The sequence below is a fragment of the Dasypus novemcinctus genome, chromosome 5 (assembly GCF_030445035.2).
Source record: "Dasypus novemcinctus isolate mDasNov1 chromosome 5, mDasNov1.1.hap2, whole genome shotgun sequence".
Classification (NCBI taxonomy): Eukaryota; Metazoa; Chordata; class Mammalia; order Cingulata; family Dasypodidae; genus Dasypus; species Dasypus novemcinctus.
The window spans coordinates 46,739,234-46,751,629 of record NC_080677.1 but is presented as its reverse complement, the minus strand read 5'-3'; positions in this window follow the sequence as shown (position 1 = coordinate 46,751,629).

Here is a 12,396-nt window from a genome sequence, read left to right as displayed (position 1 = left end):
TGATGCTAATGTGGAAAACTGAGGGAGAGGGAGGGGACAGGTATATGAGAATCACCTATATTTTTGATGTAATATTTACAAAATCTAAAGCTTTGTTAAAAATTTTAAAATGAGGTTTTAGTTCCATGCCTTTATTTTTTATACTTAACCCATTTTAAGTAGAATTTATTGGAGTTTCTTATAGAGCCCTTTGTAAATCCAGGCTTAGTTAATGTAGTTGTGTTTCCTCATTAGAAGAGTTTATATGAGTAGTTTTATATGTTTATATGAGTAGTTCCAGGCTGAACTCTAAATGAGATCTTAGACTGTTTTTAGATCTGTTGGTTCAAGATGGCATTATGGTGAAATTCAGAGTTATTGGCATTTATAATTTGTTTCACCACCATCCATCCACTCGATGTAAGGTATCCCACAACTCCTAGTCATGTGGTTTGGGTTGAAATGACTGTACCCTCTAGAAGTGGTATATGCCAATAGATTTGCATCTATCACACTTTCTACAGTTCATAAATATGCAAATATGAACATGACACAAGCATGAGTTAGTGCATGTGGCAGTTTGATATTATTTATGAATTCCAAAAAGAGATTTGGATTATTTGTAAATTCATCTGTTTCTCTGGACATGATACCCTGTGATTGATTTAAATTCAAAGGCTTTACATTTTCTTAACTAAATCAAGATTAGGGCTTTGATTCAATCATGTCATTTGGGCATGCAGGGTTGAGTTCCCACTCCTTTGGTGGGTCAATAAAACAGACTCTTACACAGAAGCAGATACATGGAAACATACATGAGAAAAGAGGAATGGAGAGCCATTGACACAGAAGAGGATCCTGTGGTGCCCCAGGAAGAGAGATGAACCATTCAACTTGATAGTTAGCAGCTAAGGAGAACAGAGCAACGGAGCCCTATGCCAGACTACGCTGAGATCAGAAGGCGCTGGGCCCATAGAGCCTTAGGAGGAAAGAGGAAGACTGAACCCTTACAGATATCATCTGGAATCTTATACCAACACATGGCAACAGACTTGGAATGAGAAAATACCTCTTATGGTACCTTGAGTTGGACTCTTTAGGGTTTTGTAACTATAAGCTTTTACTCTAAATAAATACCCTTTATAAAACTCAACAGATTTCTGGTACTTTGCATCAGCACCCCTTTGGCTGACTAATACACTGGGTAACATTTCCTGGCCATAGTGATCATTACAAGGTGGGCATGACTTTGTGTAAACAGAATGAGGCCCCATCTTTATTCAGTTGTTGAAGGAAGATAAATGTTCTTTTTCATTGGGGCATGTGCCAAAATGGTATGATTCTTATGTCTAGGTAGTAAATCAGAGTATAAGAAACAGAATGTCCTGTTTGGTATGCAAATCTAAGAATGGTTTACCACAAGCCATGAACTGGGGCAACTGAGTTACATGTTGCCATCTGTTCATGGAGCAGTCTTCTTCAATTTTGCTTTTGTTTCTCTGAGCTTTGCTTCATGTTGGCAAGATTCCTACAGATAATACACATGGAAGAAGTTAAATGGTAGTATTTACTTCCTGAGATGGTGCTTATGCATACTGAAGCCAATTAATGCATATTATTTTTTTCCTTTAAAAAAACTGTAGCATATTATACCAATTTCTCTATACCTTGCTTTTTATTCTAATTAATTTATATTCTGGAGCTTTTCCCACATGAACACATAAAGTGCTTCCAATTTCTTATTTAGTTACAATACATTTCATTATTCACAGTCATTATTTTTTGCCAAACCCCTCTTGGTGGAAAATTAAGTTGTTTAAATCTTTTGCTGTTACAAAGATTACTCTAATGAAAGTGCATAATTTGTAACTTTGTCTGACTGCTCTTAGGACAGACTCTACTTCCTTTTGCCACCTGAATATTTTATTGTTAATCTTTAACTGCTTAGGATTCCACACACACCAAAATTTTAAACTCAAAATGCATATTTGGGTTTGAAGCATAAAATAAGTATCCTTAAAATGTAGTTTCCTATTGTTGTTTTTTTTTAAATGAATGGTTCTCTAACAGATGATGATTTTTCTCCTGCTTTCAATTTTTGCTTTCTTTTTTAGTTTTAAAAATAATGTTCCTTTTTGAGTCCCGTTAGTATATTAAGTGATTTTAAAAGTTTCCAGGAAATAACTTAGAATTTTTATGTAGTTTAATTTGCCCTTGGACATTTTCTTAAATAACATTTTAAATTGCCTCTTTTATATTGTAAATCAATCAGAGTATAAGTTAATTAAAGGCAGGAGTAATATCCTGTTAGTATCAATATTCTCCAAGATAAGAACAGTGGTTTGCAAATTATCAACTTCTGTGTATACTTGTTTAATAATTCACATGATTTATCTAATTTTGTTCTTCATATTCACAAAGAGCTTGCTTGCCTATTCTATTCTTTCACCCACATTATCAGAGCTTAATCTGAATAAGGTGAGCTGTAGTAAGAACTTTAGGAATTTGCCAAACACCACTCTGAAGTCCAGTAACAGACTTGTAAGTAAATTTTTGATTCTCATAACTTCTCTGCCACATAATCTTGCAGTCACCAAATATATTCCTCTTGATTGATAAGCAAACATCCTTTTGTGAAAGAAACAAGGAGAGAATTAAATGCAGTGATGTGCTGGAACCTGCTCTACTGGCTTGCAAGAACTGATTATGCCTATCTCTTGTCAACTCCACGTTCAAAGATTTCTCATTTATAGCTTGAAGTACATTACAGAAATCAGCAAATGTACAAATCAGGTCTTCATACCCCCAACCCTCCCATCACCCAGTAGAGTCAGTCGTTAAACATTTAACAACACATCACTAGCTAGACAACAGCCATAATTGCTATGCCCTCCTTTAAAGTATTGTGGGTACTGAAAGGAAGTAAAGATGTTGCTTCTGTTAGCAAAGAGCTCTTAAAAGGAGGTGTTAGGGATGATAATGATGCTGAGACATGATGTGGATAGCTAATATTTTAAGAAATAACCATGTTTCTAGTTCTTTTCTATGCTTTAACTACATTAGCTCATTTAATTCTCATAACGACCCAATAAAGTAGGTACACGCATAGAGGAAAATCCTCTTGTTTAGATGGCCATGAGTAAGGAAACTCAGTGATGAAGAACAACAGAACAAGGAGAGTTACAAAGGCAAATCCTCTATTTGAACACATCATTGGTTTCATGCAGTTACTAGCCTTTTGCTAAAACTTGACATTATTGAGATAATGATTACCTCAAAAATTCCTTCAGAGTTGTTAATACGTTCCATATCACTGACCCTCTCTTTCTAAATAAATTTCAACTTACAAACAATATTTCCTTCAGTAAGGGGCAGTGTGTTTTATTATTTTGAAAAAATTGGAGATCTCTATCTAACTTCTACACCCTTATTTTGGCTTCTAAATAGTTCTGATAACTACTGCACTGTCGGGAAAAGTATAATCTCAATTACATTTGAGAGAACTTTATTTGTCTATATGCTATGATTTATGTATGATGGGCATAATAGTTTTTAAATTCCATGGCACAATGTAAATTTGTGATCTATTCGTTTTTCCCTTTTCTTTTGTGCTTGACAATACATCAACAATATGTATGTGTTGCTCACAGTATGTGGAGTGAGAGTTTCATGGGTAATTTTGAGCTATAAATAATTTGTTTTTCACTTTAAAATTCTGGGATGAAATCTTGTCCAAGAATTATTGTTTACTTCATTATAATATAATGATAAAGACAAACTTGATGGAAATCAGTTGAAATAGAATTTTACTGTTAAAATATGAATGTCAAACTCTCCACAGAGTGATGTAGAGTCATTGGAGAGGAGAAGGAGAGGGAGCTATTCCCAGTCACTCAATAAATATCTCCCAGACTAGCCTGGATTGAGTATGAATCAATATTGTCATCAACTGATTGGCTGACACCCAGATCATATGCTCCATTCCTCTTGCTAAGAGGGTATAAACCTATTTCAACCTTAAGAACAGAGAATGTAGAAGAAGCAAGACCCTAAAACAAAAGCATACACTGTTATGAAAAGAAAGCTAAGACATAGTATGGTGCCAACATAAAGCTTCTGAATATACCTGCAGGAAAAAACCTGATTGATGTCTTAAAATTTCACAAATATTACTTAGTATAACTATTAACAACTTAATCCAGTAACAACTCATGGGACAGTAAAATGTGTATATAATTTTTGGAAAATGGTAATCTTTCAGTTTCATTTCAATATTAGGATAAAAAACCTTTCTCCTTAGTATTGGAAAATTAGCTATTTTACCCACATAGTCATTGGGTTCTTATTTTTAGTATTTAGAAAATACAAATTGGCATCTTCAGGTGTCATTAATGACATAACTAAAATTATACAACTCAACTCAATATATATTAATTTTCCCATATTTTAATGTCCAGGAGCCATATGCTCCAATAACATCTATATGATGATATATATATTTTTTGAGGTGCCAGGGGCCAGAGGTTGAACCTGGGTCCTCATATTTGGCAAGCCAGGGCTCAACCACTGTGCCACATAGACTGCTCTGAGTTGGTTTTATCATTTTTTTTGCTTGTTGTTTTTATTTTATCAGGAGGTACTGGGAACTGAACCCAGGACCTCCCGTGTGGGAGGCAGCACACAACTGCTTGAACCACATCTGCTCCCTGATGCTTTTTACAACATTTCTAATAAAACTTTTTGTGGACAGAAAGAGAGCTACAGTGCTCTAGAATTAAGACAACTGACCAAAGTGTTCTTCTGGTCCATATAATTATTACTTTGTATAACTAGAGAAAGAGTGAGTAAACTTTTTCTGCAAAGGGCAAGAAAGTAAATATTCTATGGTTTGAGGGAAAGAGATAAATATTGAGGATATTATGTAGCTAGTTATATAATCATTTAAAATGTACCCATTTAAAAACATTAAAACTGTGCTCAGCCCACAGGCCATACAGAAACAGGCCATGGGCTGGCCCATGAGTCTTAGTAGGCAGATACCTGAACTAAGGGACTCCTAAATGGGGATGAAAATAAGATCCCTCACTCAATCCCAGAGGGCACTGCTGGAGAAGATACTGCTTGGTCACAATAGGAAGTCCAGAAATCCAGTCTATTCTCCTCCAAGTGAAAACTTTCTCCCCTTTAAAAGCCCAGGTTTCTTTACGGACACAGGGTGGGACTCTTCAGTCCCATGTTGGTGCCGTGAATGGTGCAGGAGTTATTGATGTGGACTGGGATATGGGATCCATGGAGTGGGCTTTAACAGTGGAGGTTGGGATTAAGACCTACTCGCACCAGTAAGCGAGGGCATCATCTTGCCTTGACAATCCGAACTGCCCAGTGTCTTTCCCAGTGAGGAATGTCGTCTATGTATTTCAGGCCTTTGGGTTAATGCTCCCCTGACTCTCACTCTGCCACTCTCCTGCAGATTTTTGAATCCATACGTATAGTCATTTTCCCAGTTTCCAGGTGGCCATAGGAGATGTCTATATCATTTAAAGTTTCAGCCACAAATGGGACAAAAAATACTTCATTCTGTTTTTGTCTCTATACTTGAGCAAGCCATTTTGTCCTGCCTCTGCCCATCCTCATTGCTTCACTAGCCCTCACTAACCTCAACTATTATTTTCATTGGCCGTTCCTAACTTCAAAAGAGATTTGGGTGTATTAATAGTTTCTCCCATTGCAGAAGGCCCAGAGCAGTTTACCACCTGCTTAAGAATGACACTTTTGATAAATACTTGCAAAAAGAAAAGACTTTTATCAAAACTTCTTCCAGGACATGCATTCTCCTCTTCATATAAATATAGGGTAAACAAGTAGGATCATTAAAGTGACTCTTCATGACAAAATGACTTAGGGAGATTTCCACTCAGTGCCTAAACTAAAAAAAGCAGTTGGCCTTTTATCTTTTAACGTGTGAAAAACTTGGCAATCCATGGAGGAAGGGTAAGTGTAAAGGTTGCATGGAGGGAGCGTGGTTAAAAATTTTCTGTTGAAATTTGTTTAGAGGCCCAGAATTTATATTTATAATAATAGATTGATAGATTAGCCTTCTGTTTTTTGTAGATTCTCTAATAAAACATATTTTGAGATTTTCCCATGGCCAGCTAGGCCATAAAATGTACTTTACAAAAAAAGCATTAATGGAGTATACTAAAGTTGTCAAAGAATTGTAGCTTCTGGAAATTGTCAAACCAGTTATTGGATAATAATTCAGCAAAGTTGGGTGTATGGTATATTATCACTAATGCATTATAAGATAGTTATTTCCTGCTTTGGTCTGTTGAATATGTGAGAATAATTGGTTTCTGTCCTAGTTATCACCTTGTTAAATAGTTTTTAGAATGAAAATGAGCGGCTTTCCTATCCCTCATAGGCAAGGCTCAGGCAGAACAATTAATTTGAAAATTGTTTTAAGTTTGTTATCAGAAGTCATGTCTTTTATAATGTTTCTTCTCCACAAATTCAGACCAAAATCAGCTATATTACAGAATTTTGCTATATTATAATATATAATATATTATATATATTGCTATATTATAATATACACAGAATCAGCTATATTATAATTTTGTTTTCTTTGCTTGATAATTTGTCATTTACTTTTCTTTAGTACTCGCATTATGTTAATTCTAACACTATTTATCTTTCCCTTGAAAGTAATATGATTTTTTTTTCTCAAGGCTGCTGACTAATTAATAATTCCTTCATTTGTAATTGTAACTTATTTAATGATCATCACATCCCATAAGAAGCACCTTACATTTATCTTTATTAAATCTCAATATGAATATGATTTATCAAGGGAGAATAATAGTTTAAACTATTTTATATACTTTTTTATCTCTGTAAATTTGGTAATTGTTTTCCTCTGGTCTTCAAATTTTAACAACTTAGCAAGTTGTTCTTGGTGGTATATGAGGTACTTTGATAAACTTTTTTAAAATTTCAGAAATAACATCTGGAATCTCAACCACACCCTGGTGACCTTTAGCAGAACATGTTTCTCAGTGTATTAGTATGTCTGTAGGATGTTCACTACTCACTAGCAATATTTTGCTAAGACATAAAAATAAAAGCTATTTAATGATTTATTTTAGTGGAAAAAGAAAACTTACAATGATCTGGGCATAGTTCTAAGTGCTTTACAAATATTAATTTGTGCATCCTCATAGCAACCCTAAAGTAGATACCATATTATTGTCATTTAAAGTTGAGGGCTTGAGTTCAGACACCTAAGGAATGAGGGCACTGAAGTTTAGCCCAAGCCATCTGGCTCCAGAGTCTATGCTCCTAGCCCCAGTCACCCTGCCTCACTGATGACCTGAAATGGCATAATCCTATGATAATCTAAATTTTGGAACTGATTATCTTATAAAGACTTCATATTTCTCATTGTCTACATGTGTTTCTAGATACCTTTTTAAAGTATAATCTAGGTGTTGATTTTTAAAATCTTTTTACAAATCAGTGTTACAGGAAAGCAAGCCCACTGTCTTTTTTTACATGTTTAAGTCTATATTTACTTCTTAACTATATATGCTAAACTTATACATCATACCATTATTCCAATTCCAGTCCAACCTCACAAGAGTTATTTACCTTTTCTCCCTTTCCGTATTTGTAACTCAGTTGAGAGTAGGAAGCCTGACTGCCATTATCTTTTTTTAAATTATCTTTGTTTAAAGATACATAGATCACACAAGCCATTATCTTTATGTATTTATTTATTTGCTCAACTCCCACTTTCAAACTTTCCTAAGCTATCAGTGTAAAATCTATCCTACAAAGCCATCAATAGAAAGACTGTAACTAAGAAACCAGTCACTTTAGGATGTGAAATCAATGAATACATTTATTAAATTATATCTTTGGAGTGTTATTTAAAATAAATATTATTTCAATACATGCTCATTGTATAGATGAATAAAATATAGAACTAGAAGGTTTAGGCTCTTTGGGGGTAACTTTAAAAAGGCCAAGATAGCCATGCCAACACAATATAATGTCCCTTCTCTAATAAACCTACTCCTAAAATACTTTATACCTAAAATTATTTTTAATTAATTAAAACTAAAAATAATTATTATTTTAAAAGTTCACTGGCTTTTTAGATAATGAGAGAATTATTGGGAACATAATCCAGGCTTTTGTGATTTTATAGAATCATTAACTAATTTAGACTCTTAGGACAAATACTATACTGATTAAAGTTGTCATGCGTCCTCCAAGATTGCTTCTAGTGAAACCAAAGGCACATACCTTTAAAGTATGTATAAAGAAAGGTTATATTCCTGTCGTCCTTCCCTACTCTCACTGAATAAATAGAAACATTGGCCACAATTTTTTTTAATTCAAAATAAGAGGCATGTTTTCTGTGTACTTTGTTTTATATATTAAGATCTTATTTCTCCCAATCTTGATGTCTTATCTTGATATAGATAACATAGTATATGTTAATGTACGTATTCTTCAAGCTAATATGCACACAGATTTCTCAAATAGCTGGCTTCACTTTGAATTTTTGAATTTTGTATACTCAAAATACAATTTTCTACAGCTATTCTACGTTAGAAATATGAATGTTAGGATTGTTAACACTTTTGCAGGTACTTCATCCTTGGTAAATGGTTCAGAGACTAAGGCAAGCCGTCTTCCGGGCAAGGAAGAATTCTTTCCTACAGGTTTGAGAGGGACTGTGGCCCTGCCAACACCTTGATTTCAGGCTTCTAGCCTCCAGAACTGTGAGACAATAAATTTCTGATTGTTTCAAACCATCTAGTTTTTGGTACTTTGCAATGGCAGCCACTGGAAACTAAGTCATGCAGAGAAAGAAAAGAGCAGGAGCCTGGGTTGCAGTTTCTGCACTTTCCTCAAAAACTTCTCATTGCAGAAATCATTTGCTATAGCAATTGTGGAGCTTTTAAGGAGGGGAATTCACTGGAAAGGAATTATGGTGACTGCTATGGATTTCATTTTGTGAGCTGGGGCATGAAAGGGAGAATCAAATGCATTGAGTTTATTTACTTTTTAAAATTTTTTTTACCTCTACTCAGAAATACCAGCTCTGTTCCATCCATTACTCTAGAAGTTCTTTCCTGGTCTCTGCAGAGATGGGGTTGAACTTTCTCTTTGGTGAGTAATGTATTTATGTAATCAAATAGCTCTATTTGATTACATAAATAACATTTCACGTTAACATAGTTCACAAGAGGATTCAGAAACCGTTAAGGGCATGTTTAAAAATCCCACAAAGGACCCAATTGCTTAGTTCTCTGAAATACATTTTAGTTTCTGACACACTAAAGTTGTACTTCAGGAGAGGATTCTCTGAACATTTTCCTGAAGTGCACATTTAGTATCTCATTGGAAAGCAATACAGAGAGCATAAAGCCTTCTTGTTCAAGTTGAAGAAAAAAAAAAAGTCCAATTTTTTATGTAGCCAGTTACTTTGCTACTTCATCATCAAAAATAACACTAGGTTAATGTGGGCTTAATTATTTAAATTTTTAAAAATTATTCCAAAAACTCCTTGCTTATTCAATTCCTTAATAAATTCAATTTTAGAAATATCAGAATCTGGTTTACCAGTTTATGTGGTAGAAAAGATGCTCCTACTGAATAAACAAACTAAATATAAAAACATATCAACACCAACATCTCTTAGGGGGAAAAAATAACTAAAAATGAAAATAAAAAACAGCCAGCATGGGCTATTCTTTCTTTTCTTTTTTTTTCCTTTTCTTTTCTCTTTTCTTTTCTTTTCTCTTTTCTTTTTGTTTCTTTTCTATTTTCTTTTCTTTTCTTTTCTTTTCTTTTCTTTTTCTTTTTCTTTTTTTTTTTTTCTTTTCATATCATCCTCTTACATGCCCCAAGACCTATTCCGGCTCACTACGTCTCCATGTCTGTCTACTGCCCCAGGTAGAAGCATCAAGCAAGCATGATTTCTCTTTAATTTCCTCTCTCAATCTAAAATTCACTGTATCCCAGTACTCATTATACTATATTGAATACTACTAAGTTGAATATCTTATCCCACATTTGCCTTTTCAGTAATGTCTGAAACTAGAAGAGAATGCCAATGCAGTGAATTTTAGAAATTGTTTCAGGAAGGTGAAGAACTAGATAGAAGTCAGAGAAGGAGTTTTGAATTCCTTCAAATCACACAGTGAGCAACTGTCAGCTTTGCTGGAGCACTGGACTAGCCCCAATCTGCTGCTGGTGAAAAATGACTTTGCTCAGGTGGCTTTGATAGAGATTAATGAGCTATGGATTCTGAAAAGGAAAATTAACCAATAATCATTTTTACCAAGTCTTTCCTCTAGGGAATGGCAAATAGTTACCCTCTAGGATTGCTTGGAACAAGAAATTTCAGTTTATTGAGAGCAATTCTTGATTTTAAGTCAACTGATTAACTGTAGGAGGAAAGATCAGAAATGGAATGTTAATTTATTAAACTGATTTAAATAGAAAGCACCTCAGTGTGAAATAACAGAGACTGAATTCCAGGATCCCAAGATATAGGCTGACAATGGAAAGCATTTATTGGGTGGCAATTCTCTATACTGAAACTCACATATATTGAATCCATCTTAGATAAATTGTCTTAGGCAGTATTAAATACTACAGTAAATTAATGCAGAAAAAATAGTTTTAAAATCTCCTGATTTTATAATATAAGTAATAAGTCTACCTTTCTACGAATTAAGCAAAATGAATGAGAAACTATAAATCTGTATATAATTTCAAACTAATTCTAATAAATTTTTTCTTTACAGCTATTCTGTAACCACTACCCAAGTGTGTCTACTGAGCACTTGAAATGTGAATAGTTTTAATTAAGATGTGCTTTGAGTAGAAAATACACAGTGGATTTTGAAGTCTTGGTTAAAAAAAATAAGCCTCAATAATTTTAATATTGTAATAACGTGATATTGATTAAATGATAATATTTTGATATGCTATATTAAATAATGCCCATTCTTTTAATATAGCTACTAGAAAATGTAATATTATATACATGGCTTGCGTTATATTTTTACTGAATAGCATAGCTATACAGTGCTTTTTTCATAGGACATAAAACAAACTCAATAAAATTTTAGTTTTACTTTATCCTCATGAAGTCACAGAATAGGCAAATAGTTATATGGAGTATGTTTTAAAGCCTAAATGGGTTTTGTAAGAAAAAAGCATACGAAGGACAGCAAGCATACAGAATAAGTATAGATTAAGAGAGAAAGGATGGGGACAACAAAAAACAGCTTGGTGGAAATAAAAAACAGCTCAGAGACTAGTGAACAGATATGCATTGACAGATTGCATAATTTGCATCAGTACTGAATTAGTAGAATTGGCACCAAAAGTGAAGAGAAAATAACAATGAATTCTATTTCCTCTATAATGTAACATTGGTATTACTACTGATTTGGGGAGTTTTATAAGCCCCTCTTTTTAAGAACTTCTTAAAATTCCTTAATTTATTACATCATTAATATTAGATATTAACATAGTCATTTTAAAACTTTAAGAATCATAATTTTTATATAAAATGCTTAATTTGTAATTAGATGTCAAAAATATTCATTTAATGTTACAGAACTTGAAAATGCTTTCTCTTTGCTTCTAAATACTTCCAACACTCTATCAAATACTACAACCTCACTCATTTACACAAGCTAGATGCAGTGATTAGATTTTATTTTAAAATGCAGGATGTGACAGTGGCAATGCCAAGTGGTGTGGATGGGGAACCAGAGACAATTGTGTTATTTTCTGTACTAACATCAGTATTCATAATTGACCATAAATCAAATCAATATAAAGGAGAAAATTAATATTATTAAGTGGATTGAATTATACACCCAAATTTAGGCATCTTCTTAATCTTAATCCACATTCCTGTGGGTGTGAACGTATTATAAATAAGACCTCTTGAAGATGTTATTTTAGTTCGGATGTGGCCCAAATGAATGAGGGTGGACCTTAGTCCAGATTACTGGAGTCTTTTATAAGCAAAAGAAATTTAGACATAGAGACAGGCATAAGGAGGAGCCTGAAGACAAGTGGAACCTGAAACAAAAGGAGGAAATATCACCATGTGTCAGGGTTCTCCAAGGAAACAGAACTGAAAGGAGTTACCTGTAAACAGTAAGAGATACTATGGAATTCTTTCATGCGACCATTGGGATGTACAAAGTCCAAACTCTGTAGGTCAGGTGCAAGCCAGGGGCTCTGATGAAGCTCCTCATTGAGTTTCCCCAGAGATGCTGGCTCTTTAAAGTAGAGATGGGAATTCTCTCTGAATGCTGATCACTTCTCCTTTCAAGGCCTTCAACTGAATGAATGATATGTCACTCATTGTTGATGGCA